The sequence below is a fragment of the Haliotis rubra genome, unplaced genomic scaffold (genome assembly GCF_003918875.1).
Source record: "Haliotis rubra isolate DU_JTF1 unplaced genomic scaffold, ASM391887v1 Scf169, whole genome shotgun sequence".
In the NCBI taxonomy this organism is placed as follows: domain Eukaryota; kingdom Metazoa; phylum Mollusca; class Gastropoda; order Lepetellida; family Haliotidae; genus Haliotis; species Haliotis rubra.
The window spans coordinates 54211-74531 of record NW_025765658.1 but is presented as its reverse complement, the minus strand read 5'-3'; the positions used below and the strand labels follow the sequence as shown (position 1 = coordinate 74531).

At 40.0% G+C, this 20321-nt stretch overlaps 1 long non-coding RNA gene across 4 annotated transcripts; it reads right to left on the bottom strand.

The window, feature by feature from the left end:
- Positions 1 to 2150: 2150 nt before the first annotated feature.
- On the bottom strand, positions 2151 to 19512 carry LOC124272351. 4 transcript variants are annotated; one of them, XR_006897312.1, is made up of 5 exons: positions 18493 to 18550; positions 15990 to 16085; positions 14202 to 14320; positions 4232 to 4296; positions 2151 to 2208 (listed from the first exon to the last, which is right to left on the bottom strand). It is a non-coding gene; the product is annotated as an uncharacterized LOC124272351 (long non-coding RNA). The 4 variants fall into 4 exon arrangements; XR_006897310.1 differs by lacking the exon at positions 18493 to 18550 and adding an exon at positions 19426 to 19512 and having other exon boundaries at positions 2155 to 2208; positions 4246 to 4296; XR_006897311.1 differs by lacking the exon at positions 18493 to 18550 and adding an exon at positions 19216 to 19246 and having other exon boundaries at positions 2155 to 2208; positions 4246 to 4296.
- Positions 19513 to 20321: the final 809 nt, after the last annotated feature.

Genomic DNA, 20321 nt, shown 5'->3' with positions numbered 1-20321 from the left:
TACGTGCGGGTACTCGATTCCATTTTTTCCTACCCCGTCCCAGCCCTAGACTTGGTACCTTGGTGCGAAGTACCCTGTACTTCTAACCCTTGTGTTCTTAACCCGTTCAACATCAGATGCGCCTATTTCACCTTCTTCAAACTCATTATAAACATGACTTTGGCCACCAAGTAAGATGTTCAGAAGCATGTACACTGGCCTACTCTGCTTCTTCACTCACGTCACAACATGTGACATTATATCACTGTGGAGTCTCAGAGCAACGTGCACCTGGGACAAGAGTCCACAATGCACTTGTTTCCTTTATCAAATGAAAGGATTATAGAGTCACTGGCTAATTCTTTGTACCTCATGAACATAGCAGACAATTTAAATTCGTGTCCATTCTCAGCATTGTGACGTAACTCCTGACACAACCAAGCCATGGCTATATCAGCTCATTTGCTGTCAGTTTCTGCCCTTTTGGCATCCCACAGAAATTTACTTAGACAGTCAATGTGATAGCATGCTTGTGTACATATTTTGCATTTGTGTACAAATCCACTGTTGAAGTACCCCTGCGTAAAAAGCGGTATCTTCATCTGAAACACCAGTCTGTTCATTTCCTTGTGAAGCATTGGACTGTTCCTTGGCATGCCTTACATTTATTTTTCCCTAATGTGTGTATGCTGAATAACAGAGTTTGTGCCATTTTAGATTAGGGTTGCCGTCAGGAGATTCTTCAAAGAGGAATGATAGCCTGTCTACAGATGACCGAACTTTGTGCCTGAACTGGGTGGCCTCAAAAATAGATTAGATGTTCAGTTCTGTCTGGTTGTAGAAGGTATTTTTAGACCGACTGGTTTCCTGACATATGATACAAAGCTCAAATGATAAACCTTGGCCTGTAAACAAACTTACACCAGTGCTACGTATATACCGCCACTGATGACCTCTCCTGGTACACACACACTGCACCTTTTGAATAAAAAAGTACAAGCAGTGCAGTGTGTCAACTAACAAAATCCTCCGGCACAAAGATCACTAAACCAAACATGTGATAGCAAAGTCTTTTAGTACAGCCTCGATCCTTCAGTCATAGCACATGGCTTGTATGCATTTATGTTCCACTTTCGCCTTCATCTTCATACTATGTATTTGACACATTATCGGATAGGGTTCCCACCTGTTCCTGTGATTTCCTGAACTGTTCCGTGGGTAATTATGTTGCTAAAATCATTAATCAAACTCACTGCATGAATGAAAGCAGTTTCATTTGACATGCATGTGAAGCAGTATAAAAGCATTCGTGTGGCATACATGTAAAAATGCCTATCGCATCCTGTCACACTCATTAATCTTTGAAGTAATTATGCGCTTAATATGCGGTTTTTGTGACCTAAACAGTTTGCCTGGAATATAATTCTGTTAACAAAAGGAAAAGATTTAGCCTTGCTTTGCATTTTGAGCAAAAATGCTTGTAAAAAGTAGCTCTTCACACAAAAACTAAAAGTCGCTCCATAAGGGAGATATTTGCAAAAATACGAAATTTTTCCTTCAGCATTTCCATGAAATTCAACATTTTGAAATCCTATGGTACCATTATTAATCAATATCTTGTAAAATGAGTTCATTATATGGATGGAAAATGATAAATAAAACACTTTTTAAAAAAATTGAATTTTGCACTCATTGACCTTTGAACCCAATTTGTGACCTAATTAGGCATTATTGAGCTTAGCAAACAATAGATTCGTATTCAGCACGAAAAACTACCCCAGAAAATGTTGTTTGCTTGCTTTTACTCAAAAATGCCTCATGCATTCACATTTCTGAGAAATTTGACTAGTCTAATAAGCACAAATGGGGAACAGAAAAGCACAAAATGTTTGTGTGGGAAAATTAATGGAAACTTCTGTTCTGCTGGCAAAATAAATAAAAAATCTTGCTGAGACTATTTTACTGCTTCAAAACAGAAGTTCCTTAATTTGTCTCCATTATGGAGGTGTTACTCAGCTGACATCAGAATGCCAGAACAATTATCAAAATACATCAAACAAATCAGTAAACTGCATAATGAATGCACTTGAATTATTCCTGTAGTCCATTAAGATAACTGTCATCACTTGTCATCTACAGTGATGGGGACACCTCTTCCTGGTACTTGGTCAGTATCATATTCTGTTGATTTGGATTCCGGTTAACCTCTCGAGGTAATATGTGGCTGCTCTTAAGTACAAAAAGATAGAAGTGTTTTTATTTATATTGAACAATTTTTTATGGATAACAACTTCTTTTGTTTTATAAGTGTGACGTTTTGATAAGATTCTTGTACCATTGTGAACGAATGCTTGGACGAGGTGAACTACCATACATGTACATCATGTACCTGCATCACAATATTTGGTCATATTTGGGAAACTGTGTTATACATCAACCGAGATACATTAACTCAGTTAATGTTTTATGCTTGTTAAAAAAATAGCAACAGTCAGTTTCAATGAGATAATAATAGCATTAGCAAGCTAATTTTCTTTTGGCAGTACAAACTTAAGTCCAACAAAAATCACAAGGGGGAGGGGGGAGAGGAGTTTGATGATTTTTATGGAGAAGCATGTACATCTGAGTAACTTAAAATTTATGTACAAAGGAAGTGACCCCCTTCCCATGTACAAATACAATTATGCCCCCCCCCCCTCCCCTCCTCTCAACTCTTTCCAAAAAATAACCTTTATGATTTGATAGAGCAAGCATTTAACATTTCAAAAACGAAAACATCATTGAATTTTGATTAGGATAATTGCCCATATTAAAAACAGGTGTTTTGAAAAGTGAAAGTAATAATTGATTGTTGTGTGGCCTATACATTCGTTATTTATTGTGAATGCATGAAAGTTTGTAAACTAAGATTTAGGAAAAGTTACAGTCAAACTAAAAAAAAAAGGCAAATTTTAAAATGCATTAAAAGTTGCTTTACAAACAAAACAAACAGATTTTAGCTGTAATTATCAGTATCCGGCAAAGGGAAGTGTTTATTCATTACAATAAACTCAAAATCAAAAAACATTTATTCCAAAATCTTATTAATGTGGCCTTTTTCAGTTTTGTCAATTAGCAATCTGAATTGTTGGAAAAATGTCTGAATCTTTGACATTCGGGTTCTTCCCGATTATGCGTAATTAAAGCTTACTTGATGTGTAAATGTCATCTTGGTATATAACAGAATTGTTATTTTTAGTCAAAACGTAATTCAATTGTGTAGTTTGAGCACGAGAGGAATAATTATTTTGGGTAAAATTTCAGTCCAATCACATTTTAATCAACATATTCTTTCATAAAGAATAGAAAAGGTTATGGTATCTGCAAAACTGTCAGTGGATAAAGCTTTTTTAACTACAGGTTGATTAAATTGATGGCTATACCCTAACTTTTCTGAAGCATCACATCTTATTTTCAAAATAGGGTGGTGCCTAATTAATGCACAGGGGTATAAATAAATAAATAAATAAATACATAAATACATAAATACATACATACATACATACATACATACATACATACATACATACATACATACATACATACATACATACATACATTCCCTGAAACATACGTTCCCTTAAACGGACATTACATTACCCTAACTTTTCTAAAGCATCACAATGAATAAATAAATAAATAAATAAATAAATAAATAAACACACACACATACATAGATACATAAATAAAAATAAAATAAAATAAATTAAAAAAACCAATGTAACAAAAGCCATAAATAATGAACGTTCCCTTAAACGGACATTACATATCCACTTTTTTCTATTCTGCACCAAGATGTAACATGTTGCATCATTACACTGTTACAAAACAAAACATTCATGTTTCTTTTACAAATGTTTCAAGACTGATCTCATTTTGGTGGTTTTGAGACAGTGCAATAGATATGCAGTTAGCTGCCCTTCTTGTTCAAAATTTCAAGATCACAAAATTAGGCCTATAGCTCCAGTTCTTTTACAGTTTGTACCTTCTAGTATCCCCCCCACATACACATTGTCATGAATATCACAAATATTATTCAATGTATGTACAAATGTAGCATTTATCAACTGAGACGATAAACCATTTCAGAAAAATGAATGACGTGAGAAAATGCCATATCTGAAGCCAAATGAGAAACTGACACAACCTCATACTTAGCATTTGCATACCAAATTATGATTCATCTTGAGTTTATTAGTCCCATATACTATACCCATCAGCTAATACCTATCTTGGTGTCATCACATCTACTCTTGTTTGGAGTCTGTTCTCCCCTTCCTGAAAAGTAAAATTATTTATCACCAAGTGCAAACATGTTCCTTTAGCATAAAGGAATGCTTACCATTATAATATTTCTTAAAAGTGTCTCAAATTGTAATAACCTTTTTGTCATGGGTTTCTCCTTCTCTTGCATCTGGCAATGAGTCTGCTAGGACAATACATGTGAAAAAATATGATATTTTGCCTACTTTGGTACAAATCCAGGCATCAGCAATGTTTTCATTTCAGGGTACATGTAAGAGTGAGTAGGTGAGTTAAGTTTTACGCCACACTCAGCACTATTCCAGCTATATGGCAGCGGTCTCTGAATAATCGAGTCTGTACAAGACAACCCAGTGATCAACAGCATGAGCATCGATCTACCCAATTGGGATAAGATGACGTGCCAACCAAGTCAGCAAACCTGACCACCTGATCCTGTTAGTCGCCTCTTACGACAAGCATGGGTTACTGAAGATCAACTCTAACCTGTATCTTCATGGGTTGATATAAGAGTGGATCATTGTAAATGGTTAAAAATGTACTGTTTCTTTGTTGGCTCTAGAAATTGCTAAATATCAACAAATGCTTCATCACACACTCTAAACGAATTACCTCTTGCATTTAGGCACTATATACCATCCATACCTGTGCTGACCATGAACTTGTTTAAACAGTGATGATTTTATTTACCACTAAGTTACCATCAACCAATGTTCATCCAGTGACATAAAAATCAGTCGAGTGCAATTTTTTGTTATTAGAAATTTACCTATGACCCTGTCATAATTTTGTGGGTTTTTAGGTGTGTGTGTGTGTGTCTCTCTCTCTCTCTGTGTGTGTGTGTGTGTGTGTCTCTCTCTCTCTCTCTCTCTCTCTCTCTCTCTCTCTCTCTCTCTCTCTCTCTCTCTCTCTCTCTCTCTCTCTCTCTCTCTCTCTCTCTCTCTCTCTCTCTCTCTCTCTCTCTCTCTCTCTCTCTCTCTTTCTCTGTGTTTTATTCCTATTTGAAATCGATGGCAATAACACATTCTTTAACTAAAACAACTATTTGACACAATCCAGCTTGATCATATAACCTTGGGAACATTGATAAGAAAGGTTACTGTCATAAAAACATTAGCCCTCTCAAAAGTAGTACATATTTTAAGCTCATTGCCCAATCCTCCAGATGGCTTTAGCAAGTTTCTTGAAAAGATATTTTTCAAATTCACTTGGAATGGTAATAATGATAAAATAAAAAGAATCACAATGAAAAGATTAAAGGCTGAAGGGGGACTGGGTATGGTTGATATAAAAACATTTATTGAAGCTCTAAAATTATCCACTCTTAGACAATAATTACTGTAAAAAATCATCCGACAATAATCCTTTTAATATACCTTATAATGATATCTTCAAGTATGGAGCAAATATTCACAAAATACTTAACATTGAAAACCCTTATAGGAAAGATGTTTAAAAGCATGGAACAATTATTGCAAAAAGGTTAATGCTGATTCTGATTCTGACAATACTGATCACATTCTTGCACAACCATTATGGCTCAATCATAATCATAAAAACACTTATATTAGACACTGGGCGGATAAGGGTTTATTGACAGTAAAAGATGTATGTGATGAGCATGGATTTATGCCTTTTGATAAGTTAAAGATACAATACAAAATACGAGGGACACTATTAGACTATAACTATCTACTTCAAATCTCACCTGATATTTGGAAAAATGTTATTAAAAATACAGTTATCATTCCTTCCTACAATTCATACATCAATGTTTACCAAAGAATTGAAAATTTTGTAATAAATTGTATATTTATATACTTATCCTATCTCACGGTATGCACCATCTCTCTCTTCTACGACCATGTGTGGAAACGTGCTGTCAGCTAAGTTGAGTCAAATCTAACTGGCCTCTGACCCGCCCTGACCTCTGCCTGCACCCCGACATCAATGCCTGTCAATCATCCATCAAAGCGTGCGGCTCGCCTAAACGATCACATGACCACCTCTACTTGTCATTCTCGTCTTGGAGCTTCCAGTAATCTGTGATGTGGGGCAGGTCGGGTGGGTCCTAACGTGTGAGATAGGACAAGTATATAAATATACAATTTATTATAAAATTTTCAAATTTTTAAACTTATCCTATCTCACAGTATGCATAATCCCACGGGTGGTAGGCGGGTCGCAGATAACCCGGTTACTACTACCACCGGGAAAACGCATAACTCAAGGAGGCCAGGAGAAAGCACCAACTCCCGATATGCAAACTTTTTGTGTTTTTTTTTCAGGTAACCCCTTGGCTTACACAGCACAAAAACTCTAAGGAGTGGGCGCTCCCGAGTTAATGTGGTTTTCAGCCGCAACTTTTGACAAGCAAAAGGACGCAGTTTGGCAAGTAGGCCCCGCCACCCCACGATTTATCAGGTGACCCAAGTGAATTAAAGTCGAGGACCTTAATCTGGACAGTCCTGCTTCGAAACTATCCCCCACAGACACGCTGGAAGGCGGTGAAAGAAGGAATAGCCCGGTTGCTCAACTAGTTTAACGTTCAGTACCAATCTCCCTAACTTACCAAAGGTGAGAAAGGAATTAGGAGCAGAACGCTTTGAAAACCATACAGGTAATCGGGATCAACACTTCACTGACGTGATTGCTCAAAGAGTAGAGGTCAGTAAGCGGAATGTCGACCTTCTCTACATGTAGTACAGGACTTGCCTCATAGTCTTCTCGCCATGGTGTGACAGTACCAACACGTCCTAGTTCTCTAGGTGAGAAGGGTCTAGACCCAGGTCAAAAAGTACCAAGATAAGGATAACATCGATATCTTTTATTATGTACAGAGCAGAACCGACCGAAGAAGGATTGCTTTATCTCTGCTGGCGGGCGAAGACAGTTGCTGTGCCAGAAACAAGGGGCGAATTGATGTAGTCCTTCCACATCTGTCAGTGAGAGGTCCCAGAGGTAGTGTGAGGAGAACACAGTATCCGATCTCCAAAACAGCCCTCCATGATGGACTGAAGGGAACAGTTCCTGTGAAGAGCCATGGTTGACGCAAGAGCTCGGGTCTCATGAGGCTTGGCCATTGCTGGAGGAGGTAGGTTAGCAAAGGTATAGGCACGCAGGATCGTAGTTCTCATCCACAAAGCCAAGGTAGTACTGGAGACTTCCGAAGTCGAGGCAGTAGATATAGGGATGAACAGTCTCTTACGTAGTCTTCGACGATCCTGCGAGGCAGCTAGATAAATCCTCAATGCTCGAACTGGGCATAAGGAAAGATCTTCCGTGTCTTCTGGTTCCAAGATGGTAGACAATGGTGGGATTGTAAAGATGCAATCCAGTTGTCCTGGTAACTGATTCTTGGCCAGGAAATCCCACCGCAGACCAAGGAAAACTTTCGCATGTCTAGTCTTTTCAAATCGTACTCGAGACACATCCAGAGCATGCAACTCAGAGATACGGGCCGCTGTAGCCAAGGCCAAGAGAAAGAAGGTCTTGAAGGAGATATGTTCAAAGTCTTTATCCTTCAAAAGTTCATATTCAGCCGAACTGAGATGAGCAAGTACAACAGAGAGATCCCAAGCTGGAGGCCGGAACTTCTGGCATTGATCAGCCAATTTGAAAGACCTTTGGAGAGACTGGACTGGACTGAACAGTGGAAATCTTCACACCCGAGGCTTTAGCAATAACTGTGTTAAGAGCAGCCAGATAGGTAGATAAAGTTGATCCTTTAAGTTTCCTGGAGGTCCGGAGATGTTGAAGATATTCTGCCACCATCTGCAGGGATGCCGTAGTAGGAGACAAGATGCCCTTCTTCCTGCAATAAGCTTCAAAACTTTTCCACTTGTCATCGTAGAGTGACCTGGTAGAAGAACGATGAGCTGTAGTGATGGCAGTGGCAACACGTAAAGAATAACCCTTAGCCGTTAATGATTGATGTAGATGCGTCAGCCGGAGACCAATGGAGTTGATCGGAGTGTGCATGAACCAATAGATCGGGTCAATTGGGGAGCGGCACGGGATCTGGTTCGGCTAAGTCTTGAAGATTTACGAACCAACTTCTGGCCGGCCAGTAGGGCGCGACCAAAAGCAGAGTTATCCTTTGAGTTGCACGCAATTTCACCAGAATGCGAGGAAGAAGGGCCACTGGCGGAAACGCACCAAGATTTTGAGAGAATCCACCAGGTTGAAGAATCGTTGTGTCCACTGTAGAAGCCGTGGAGACCCTGTTGACCCCATTCTGTTGATATGCCACACCACCGCTGCGTTGTCCGATCTGACCATGAGAGAGGTTGATTGTAGAACATCCTGCCAGTGACTGATTGCTAGAATCACTGCCCTGAACTCCAGAATATTGATGTGAGAAGCGTGATCTTCGGAAGACCACAGCCCTGCCACTTGTAGATTGAGAAGGTGAGCTCCCCACCCGTGTTCCGACGCATCCACATACAGGTGGTGAGATGGAACAAACGGCTCTAAACAGACTCCGTTGCAGACATTCAATTCTATCATCCACCACTGTAGATAAGGACGAAGCTCCAGAGGTAGAGTGATCAAAGCACCGGGATTCCCCACTCTGATGTAAGGTGCTAGAAATAGCTGTAACGGACGAAGTTGTAGTTGACCCCTGAGGGTCAACGCCTGAGCCGACGTCAAGAGGCTTAGGAGTTCCTGCTATTGAGGGAGCGTCCTGGCTTGCGCTAGAGCTAGGGAGACCAACCGCTGTATCTGCAGAAACGATCCCCCGGGAAAAACATTCTGTTGACCTGTGTGTCGAAAACAGCTCCGATGAATTGAAGTCGGCGTGTTGGGACTAGTTCCGATTTCTGCAGATTGATTAACCATCCTAATTGGCGAAGAAGCTGTATCGCAAACTGCATGTGACGAACCAGAAGGGCATGATTGTTCTGTGCCTGAATGCAGTCGTCGATGTAGGCTTCGAACACTGTCCTCTTGCGATGACGAAAACTGGTGATAGGCTTCGTTACCCGTGTAAGCAGCCACGGGGCCAAAGAAATTCCAAACCGGAGAACACGCCATTGATAGTGGATGTCCTCGAAGATGAACTGAAGGAATTTGCAATGCGCCGGGAATATCGGGATGTGGAGGTAGGCATCCTGAAGATCCAAACTGACCATGTAGTCTCCCGGCTTGATAATTGTCTTGAGGAGTGCCACCGATATCATGCGAAAATGAGGCGGGGGCTGCAGAAATTTCTCGTTGAAAGTCTTCATGTTGAAGATTAATCTCAGTTTGTCCGAATCCTTCTTGGGCACCAGAAAGATTGGAGAATAAAACCCTGGATTGGTCGGGGCCGGACCCAGGGATTCGATCGCAAGCTTCTTGAGTAAAGTGTCTATCGTTGATCGCAGAACAGCCGATTGTTGTTTGGGATACGTTCTGCGATCCGGAAGTATTGTGAGCGGAGGTTTCCCGATGAACTGGTAACTGGAATCCCTTGGTTAACATGGACAGGACGTAAGGGTCTCCCAAAATTGTCCAATTGGGAGCATAGGTCCCAAGTCGGCCTCCTATTGGGGAAATCTGAATGGGTACGACTGGAGGTGGAAGTTCCCAGTCGCCTTGCAATGTCAACAAGTCATTGCCTATCACGTCTCTGTGAGGTGGGCTGGTCGGTAGTGGAAGTTGATCGTGGAGCAGTGGCAGTTCTTCGTTGGCGACTCGATCGTCCTCTTCCGTAGGAACTCCTCCCGCGAAAAGAAGCCGTAGAACCCGAGCGAAGGTCCGGATTAGTAGGGACATAGTGAGCTGGTCGTCGCTGTCTCATTGATTGCTCCACTTGTAGTCGCTGGAACCTCCACAATTCGACCGAGACTTGTAGATGGGCATCCTTCCCTACTCTTTCGGCTACTTCCCTAATCGCCCCGTTGAACAGAGAATTGCCTGACCAGGGTGGGCGGAACAGGTCCATTCTGAATCTGTCTTCCCAGGATGATAATTGTAACGGTCCTCTACGCCTCATAGCCGTGACATAGGAGAAGAAATGAGCCAAGAGATCTAGGATGGTTTGGAATTGTTCCTGCAATAACACCATAGCCGCTCGGATGTATGCTTGCTGATGGGTTGTAGCATGTGCGACAGACATGGCCACCGCTTCAGTAGTTGTCAACATTAAGTTCAATGGAGCCATAATCTTCCTTATGGACGCATCTAAATGTATCAGTTCACGGTCTTCGACCAGAAAGGGCGAATAAGCTCTCTGTTTCGTCCCCAACAGCGTGATATCATCATCTACTGGAGGAGAGGCAATCATAGATGACAATCCATGTACATGAGCAGATGCCAAGTTGAAGCGAGGCGCAGCAAAACCATCTTTAATCTTCCTCAAACTAGCAAAAGCCTCATCCAGGAACGCAGTCAGCTGAGTGATGCACGGTCGGGGAGGGAACATGATAGAACCAATGTCTCCAGTCTTCATATCAAAACTGGATAAAATGTCATCCTTCGAAGTACTACGCTGTAACTTGAGGTTATCAGCAATCCAGATAAGTAGCTGAGGTGAGTCAACAGCATCCACACTCACATCCGAAGGAGACATACTTCCTGAAGACATAGACAGTGTTGTTGAACATAGAATCTCTTGCACAGGCACCGCTGGCGTAGTTGAAATCCCTGATGACTGAGTAACAGGAGATGACACTGGCTCCTGATGCTGTATAGCTGATGCTACCACCAACACAAAGGCATCGAAGTCCATAGGTTGAGACGTTTCCCCCTCAGACACTGGATTCCAGGAAACTGGCAAAACAGATCTCGCCGTCGAAACTGTAGCAGAAGGAACTGATGAAATTGTAGCAGCCCCAGAGGGAAGATGAGGTATGTCACACAGCAAGGATGAAGATACAGCTGATTGAGTCACTCCCACAAGAGATGATGGCACTTGTGTGGTAAACGCTGAAACCTGAGGAAGCGTTGAACCATAAACCACTCCAGTAGCTTGAGACCGTACCACACCAGGAACACCATAAGTAAGCATTGAGCCAGGTGGCCCATGAGTGAAACTCGCAATAGGAATCCCTGAAGTGAGCATTGATCCAATAACACTATGAGTAAGCACTGAACCACGACGCCGTGAGCGAGCGCTGAATTAAAAGCAGCATGATGAAGCGTTGAACTAGTAGGGAGCGTCAAACCGGAAACGCCGGGAGCAAACGCCGAACCAGGAGGAAGCGTTGAACCCTGAACACCGGGAGCAAGCGTCGAACCGGGTGGAAGCGCCGAACCAGGATGAGGAGTCCTAGGAAGGGGTGCTAAACCGTGAATACCATGAGCAAGCGCCGAGCCAAGACCAACATTAGTGAGTGCCAAACCGGGAATCCTGGGAGGAAGCGCCAAACTGGGAGCACCATAAGGAAGCGTTGAACCAGATGCAAGCGTCAAACCAGGACCACTGGGAGGAAACGCAAAACCATGAAGCGCCGAACCTGGAGTAAACACCGAACCAGGAATACCAGGGTTAAGCGCCATACCAGGAGGAAGCGCCGAACCGGGAAAACAAGGGTTAAGCGCCAAACCAGGAGGTAGCGCCGAACCGGGAATACCAGGGGCAAGTGTCGCACCGGGAGGAAAAGCCGAACTGGTAGTAAGCGCTGAATCCATCCAAAGCACCACACTGGAAGAGAGCGGCGCTCTGAGTAGCCACGTGGGATCCGTGACAAGCGGCGCTTCGCCCGTATATAACTGTCCTAATGAGAGCGTCACTCCCGAGGTAAGCGCCGCTCTGGTTGAAAGCGCCACACTGCCTGTAACCGTCACTTGTGATGTAATAGTATGAGTAGTCGCCACCTCCGACCCATTAGGGTGCTGAGTCACATTTACCAACAAGGATGGCCGTGGTTGTATGTCAGATGTGGACAAAACAACAATACGTGGAGGTGACGAATCTTCCAAAGTAATAGGACTAGACGAATGGGGTCAGAACAGTTGAAACACATTCTCACTCAGATAAGAGTCTGATGACTCGTCCAGAAAATCTTCTTTAGGAGATTTGGATTTAGAACTTATTGCAGATTTTATTCGGCGATCTAATTTAGAACACTTCGGCTCCGATGGACCTTCCGATGGATTCCTCCGATCTCTATCTGCCTGCTAGCTACCAGATGATACTCTGAGAATGCATCGTCGTCCAGGTTAGCACATAAACTACAACGTTTAGACCAAGCGCATCGTTCATGGCAATCCGCGCAAGAGTTATGAGGGTCCGCTGCCGAATAGTTACTATTGCATCTATCACAATGTTTGCGTTTCCTTGAAGCGTGACGATTTGCTTTCCCCATAGTAGAAAACACAAACAAAAAACTCTCTTAACCACAACACACGCCCACACAGCGTGGCGACAAGAAAGAGAATGACAAGTAGAGGTGGTCATGTGATCGTTTAGGCGAGCCGCACGCTTTGATGGAAGATTGACAGGCATTGATGTCGGGGTGAAGGCAGAGGTCAGGGCGGGTCAGAGGCCAGTTAGATTTGACTCAACTTAGCTGACAGCACGTTTCCACACATGGTCGTAGAAGAGAGAGATGGTGCATACCGTGAGATAGGATAAGTTTAAAAATATATATTAAAGCTCTCAAAGGGTTCAAGATTACTTAATGACAAGTGTATTTCTAAAAATTACAAACTTGAGATTTGTACTAAATGGGAAATGATATTCAATGATTGTGAATTTGATTGGCACAAAATTTTCAACTTCTATTGACATGTATTGAAAGATGTTGAACTTCTTTATTTTCAATACACATTTCTGCATATAGTTATTTATACTAAAATATAATTATTCAAAATGAACCTGACTGACAATGATTTGTCTACCGTTAGTTTGCAATGATGTTTCTGAGAGCATTTGTTGTGCTTATTAGGACTGTTGTGAAAGCATAAAATTCTGGAATGATCTCGAAATCAATTAATAACTATTTACCATGAAAAATAAACATTACAAAATATTTGATTTGGTTTGGTACATTACATAATGATGTATTACTAAATCAAATCATTATCTCTGCCAAAAAACATATCAATTTATGTTAATTTAAAAAATCAATTCCAAAATTCATTAAATATAAAATGGCATCAAAAGAGATATTTTCTGTTCAAAACTTTATTTTCAAGGGAAACAATGAAATTGATAAATTCAGTCTTAAGTCTTAAATGGAATTCACTCATGCCAATATTCAGCAACAAATTATAATTACATCTTTACACCTTTTCTGTGTTTGTTGTTACTGTATACCTTTGACTATGGGAACAAATAAAAAATACATAAAAACATGGGAATGTTAAGATACAATATGAATACACTTTGTCAAACTGATTTTAAATCATAGCTTTTGTGCAAAGAGTAACAAGAGGGCACAGAAATCTACATCCTTTTCCCATTCAATGGTGCATAAAATCATCAGAAGTGTAAACATAAGAGAACATACCATTAATCCTAAAGCATATGAGCACAAGTTACATAATAATGACTACACCGAAATCTTTCACTCACTCCCTACTCTTAAAGCTTTCAATACCTTGTAATGCCATGAATTAGAAATGGTACCCTGGTACTTTTCAGCGACTGAGATTTGCATTTGACAGCAAAGACTGAAGTCATAAATTCATAATAATAATAATCATAATAATGTAGCATTCATCAGTCCTTTAATGTTTGTATGATGCTGCACCTTTCTTTTTAATTGACTCTGCATTATAATTAACATCCCAGACTACTCCAGCTGTACCATAAACTAGCTTACCAAGACTGACTACCTCCTGGTCACCTGACTCAACATAGGGATTTTTTCCTGGGGATCTATTTTCACCTATATAGATACAGCACTGTTGTATGACATGGGATAACAGATGTGCCCACTTGCCTAATTAAATGCTAAATCTAAAAATTCAACAGTGCCCCTGCATACAGTTCAGATTGCTCCTCTTCACAGCAAGAATAGGCATCAACTGAATTCCAAGCTTTTCCTCAACAAACTGTTGATCTGGACTGGGGGGCAACCCAACATGGGATGGTATGGTGAACAACCTGTAAACATATGAAGTTATTTATACAAACAAACATTTGTTTTTAATGCCATAATATAAATAATAACTGCATCCATGTGTTGATGTTTTCTGAGTAACCATGAAGGGATGCACAAAATAGACACAGATGTTGAGATTTAACTTAAAAATGCCTTATTTGACAATTGAGGTTAAAATGTAACATCAAAACAGAAAAGTCTAACTACAGTATGTAACATTGCCAAAAAGAAGCATACCTGTTAAGGTGTCATGACAGAAAGATGTGAACTGTCAAATACATTGATTCACTCAATGGAAAAATAACAAATACATCTTCAGCCATGCATGTGCAAATGAAACTAGCAAAATATCTCTATAATCCTAACAAAAGTGGGGTCAATTGTCTGATTGTGACTATGGCATACAGTGTTCATGAATTACTACCAGTTTGTGGTGGTACCAACGGTTCACAAAAAAGCTGAGCCTATATTGCCTGACCAGTGAGTGGGAACCTGCAAGTCCAATACATCTGTTCTGTGTTTGTGGCTCTGCCCTAACGTTGATATGTTCCAACTTACACCAACAATAATTTCCTTCATATCAAGCATCAGGAAGATGCCTTTACATCTGTGACCTTAACCATGGACATGACCTTTATAGATTACATATCATATTTCAGATCCCATATATATTATTTGTTATTTATCTCCTACTCTTCCCTGATATTAGGGATGGTGAGTTAAGACTTATGACAATTATTGTTCCCATTTCAATGCATAATTGGTAGTGTTGGGAATTGGTCAAAATTGATCATTGGTCCATTACAACCGATCAATCATCGAAAATAATTGGTTAGGATCATTTACCAAATGTTCCTGTTACCTTTGTTAATGCACAAAATAATTTACAAAAAAACCCCATGTAGTTCTTTGGGTTTGGGGGTAAATTGCACAAAATGCATTTTCATACTTCACATATTTAAAGGATAGCTAATATGTGAGGAACATAAATTTCCAGCAGTCTTTAAGATTAATTCAATCATGACTTGAAACAAACTTGTAGTGCTTATGAAATGTAAATATAATGACTCAGACAAACCAACCTTGTGAAAAAATATTGTTAATGCAAACAAGTGTTCCAAAACTGCTTGTGTTCGATTATGAAAACATTTTTCGATTGCTTGGTCATTTAGTCACTGCATCTTCGATTATTTCAATTAATCAGACCACCACTAATAATTGGTTGACTGCTCACTTAAACTCAGAGCCTTGGTCACATTGTGGTATTCTTGGATTTCCCCATCCATACTCAAGGTAATGGTATGTTGCCCCACTGGTGTTTTCTATGTTTTCTATGTCAGGTTTCAAATTTGCTTCATTAGGGAATTTGGGATAACAATTGCCTGTCACCCTGCTTATCAATAAACTCCTGTGCAGTTCCTAAGAATTTTTCAGCATAATACCGGTTTATCAATGTTCTTATATTTTGGAATTTAGGATCCTGAACCCAACAAATGCTGTGTAAATTTGTGGATATGACATTATGAAGTCCAGACTGAGGAATCACTATTTTCCTGTCCCCATCAATAATTTCCAGTCTGTATTTTCCATGGACAGGGTTGTGGATTTCTTTCAAAGGTAAATCAAACTTCTTCATTTTTGTACAAAAATGATAAAACTTGACAGTGTTACTTTTCTGGGGAATGTCACCTCCTTCAAGTTTTAATCTAAGGCAGTCGTGATGTCATTTGAAATAACACCAATGCTTCTATTTCTTGAAGGTTGTGCCTGAAATGCATCAAAATCCATCATTAGGTTCAATTGTACGTCATATGTTTGTTTATATTTTATCTCACATTATGTGATTAATGTTAATAATGTTATATAATTTATTGAGTCATCTTACAAAAGTTATTAACAAATGTATACAATACAAAAGGTACACACAAGGACCCTCTTTATTCTATCTGGAGTGTTATTCCACAAAAAATGAAAAGAATAAGACAAACCAAACAGGTAAAACATTTTAATGTGGTTGCCTCATCAGCATTAAGATTACTCTCTAGAGTTTATTCGGGTAAACATATTGACAGTATGGTACAATGAACATATCACTGCACAATAGATTATAACATAATAAACACATATGAAACACATAAACAGTCACTGAACACTATATTAATGCACACCATTATTAACATACCATATCAAGATGTAATCACACCCAAATAGTTCAGCTGCTGCCTATTCTTAATATGTGGCTGATTATGAATTAGGGCAAATGAGACACTAACATGACTAACAATTATCTTCAAACTAAGAAACAAAGGCTAGGTTCTGTGTTTGGGGTTCAGTCCCATCCAGGATTTGAACCGACTCTCTCCACCAAATCGCCAACATACAAAGTCAGTGTACTAGCCAACTCAGCTGTGAACATAATTATATTGTCAGACTTTCACCACACCTAATCAAATACATCCAAAATGGCCTTTGGTCCAAAATGTGTTTTACATGCTCTAACATTGAACAGAGTAAATGACATGGCAACTAAATAATATTTCACATGTGGTAGTCTCCAAAGCAGTTTGCAAAAAGAAAATTATTTAGGTGATAAACAGCTGGTGTTTCCTTTTCATATATTTTGCTGTAATCTTCAGGTTATTATAAATATGAAATATGAAATGGATACTTACATGCACTTACATGTTGTATGAAATATCACTCAACTACTTAAGTCAATAATGCCTTGTCTTCCTATGTGATGTTTATATGTGTACTTATGACCCTTCTGCAGCTGCCCTTAAACGTACAGAAAGGTCTTAATGTTGAAAAAAATGGAGACATCTGCACTAGGCAAATCTGTGATTTATGTACTGTACATGTGAGTGAGAGAGTGAATTTAGTTTTATGCCGCATTTAGCAATATTCCAGCAATATCACGGCAGGGGACACCAGAAATGGGCTTCATCCATGTGGGGAATCAAACCTGGGAAGCGAACACTTTAACCAGTGGGCTACTCCCTGCCCTGTATATGTACATGTCACTTAAAAAATATGTCCCTTAAATTTTTGTTTAAAAGAATTGGATGAAGCTTCAATACTTTTCCCTGTCCAACATGTCTATATGGCACAAGATACAGAGAGATTTGTTACACTGAAAGACCTGTAAGAGATAAATTATGTCTATTTCATTAATGTTTTGCAAAATGTATTTCTGCATTAATAAAGAATGGTTTATAATCATACAGATACCATGGGAGTTTATTCATTTGTCACAAAAAAAGAGTGTCATGGGATAATTTCACGCAACATCATATTTAGAATGACAGAAAATCTTTAAACCTCAAAACTAGTAACTATGCAACTTCGATTCCTGTTCATTAATGGTCAGTTGTTTGCCTTCCTCTGCTGACACCATCAAATCATAGCAGAGTCTGCTACATTAATAGAATATGGTTTTGATACTCATGACCTGATGTGATTGAGATAGTTTAAAACTGTTTCAACACACACTCCTGCATTGTTTATATTGTAAACAAACAACTGTCCAGGTTTGATAAACCATTTATGAGAGGGCTAACACCAGTGTCTGATCTTTAATTTATCCCCAAAGTCATTTGTGTAAGCATCTTTGATGTAGGCTGGTGATCTAAGTGGAGAGGAATCAGAAACATTGTTCAAAGTTAGAAAGCACAGAATTCAGGCCAAAAATTGGCCAGGGTCACATTAAACAGCTTTAAAGTCCTGACATATGTAAGGTTGAATAATGAATTTTGCCAGAAAGTATAAAGTAAGGGGTTGGAATATGCCTAGCAATGTGAAACACTGACCAAAGAACCCTACTGCCTGTTAAAGCCAAGAAATTGAAATTGAAACAGATGAAAGCTCTTTGAGACCACAGCATGAAACGAAATTACACATGAGTCTATCAATTCATCAAGCTAAGACTTTGAAATACTTCCATGAAATAAAAAAAATTCACTGTTTGCTGTTTTGAGAATGCTAGACTTGCCAATTTCATATATGAAAAACAAAATGAAAAAAATCCAGATAACTTATGAAGTTTATTAGTTACCCTGCCCAAAAGTGATTATTATTCATCAGAAATATCTAATGGATGAAATTGAGAGAGTTATGGAATTTGAGATACAGCCTTCACTGGACTGGGGCACTTAAATGTACTGTATGTACCTACATGTTCAAGTACCACAACTTGTTCAAGGTGGTAGAGGATATCAAGGTGAAAGGAGGGTGCACACACTGCCAACATCAGACCAACTTGTTGAAACACAACATTGGATGTGAAGGCTTCTGATTCTGCTGTATGTGCAAAGATACACCTCCCCAGTCACCATCAGTCATTCTCCAAGCTGAAAATAGTGTCAAGATCATATTAAATGTTCAATCATAAAGACCATAACAGCCATGAGACAGTTTTTGAGAAACTAAATAATTGTTTGAAAGTCATGAGAGAAAAATTTTTATTCATATGCAAAAAGGGTGTAACAGAAAGAATGGATCATATGCAACACTGTTTACTTAAAATAAGAGGGTTTTGTGACATATTGTGCCATCAGCAGTGAACACATTTCATACTCACAATACTCATATCATATGACTTTACACACAGACACCCAAATTGTGTCAGTGGTGACTTTATCCTAATTTGTTGTCAATTCATCGGTTTCAACAAATTTAGAAGCCAGGTAACCATTACCATGTGGGCTCTTGTCACTGTTAGACCACAAATCGAGGCTACATACAAATCAAGGCCACTAAAACAATCCATTCAACTCAAGCAGCCCTAGCTTCACTCCCTTAAATTAGTCTCTATAACAATGCCAACTTGTATCCATGGTGAAACATAAATAGGAAAGCATATACATGTAATGTATGAATTACTAAAATGTGCACTCACCTTTACATGTTGCACAAAATCAAATGTTTTCCCATTAACTTCCAAAGCAACATTAAAAACAACCAGGCTGTTAACAGCCAATACATGTAGTACATATAGCCTCAGACCACTTTACTATCTACAGTGACATGCCATGGCCAGAGCATCATAATTAATAACTGTCCTAGGCTGACCTGTGGCATGCTGACCAACCTACTACTTCTCACTTACCCACCAAAATATCGGTCTGGATCGAGCATTTCAATTTTGCTGTATCCACTGTCAACAACGGTCACCAGAATTTTCTAGCTGAAATACACTAAACAGCCTTGAACTTGGGGTAAAAGGCACAGTCAAAACAACATGCATTTCATTTCCTACCAGTCCCTGGGGTGCTTGGGGCTGGATGAAGCTCTCCTGGGCAGCTGGCAGAACCTCTGTGGTGCACGCTGACTGTCCTGTCCGATGACACGCCAAGGTGGCCCAGCTTGGCTGAAATGGGAGAGAGTGAATGAAATTTTCAGTCTAGAGGGGTTGTACATGGTCAAAGGGATAAGGTGGGGCCTCTGCACCAGCCAAAACAGCCAAGAAGGTGCAGGGAGGGGGCCAAGACATCATTGTGCATTTAAGATTTTTCTGTGCACTTAAGGACTGCTATAGGAAACCTTAAGTGCACAGAAAAGCCTTAAATGCACAATGGACCTTTTTAAAAAGGCACAGCAAAAACAACATGCATTTCATTTCCTACCAGTCCCCTGGGGTGCTTGGGGCTGGATGAAGCTCTCCTGGGCAGCTGGCAGAACCTCTGTGGTGCACGCTGACTGTCCGCCTTGACACGCCGAGGAAGTGGCCCAGCTTGGCTGAAATGGGAGAGAGAGTGAATGAAATTTTCAGTCTAGAGAGGGTTGTACATGGTCAAAGGGATAAGGTGGGGCCTCTGCACCAGCCAAAAACAGCCAAGAGGGTGCAGGGAGGGGCCAAGACATCATTGTGCATTTAAGGTTTTTCTGTGCACTTAAGGACTGCTATAGGAAACCTTAAGTGCACAGAAAGCCTTAAATGCACAATGGACCTTTTTAAAAAAGGCACAGCAAAAACAACATGCATTTCATTTCCTACCAGTCCCC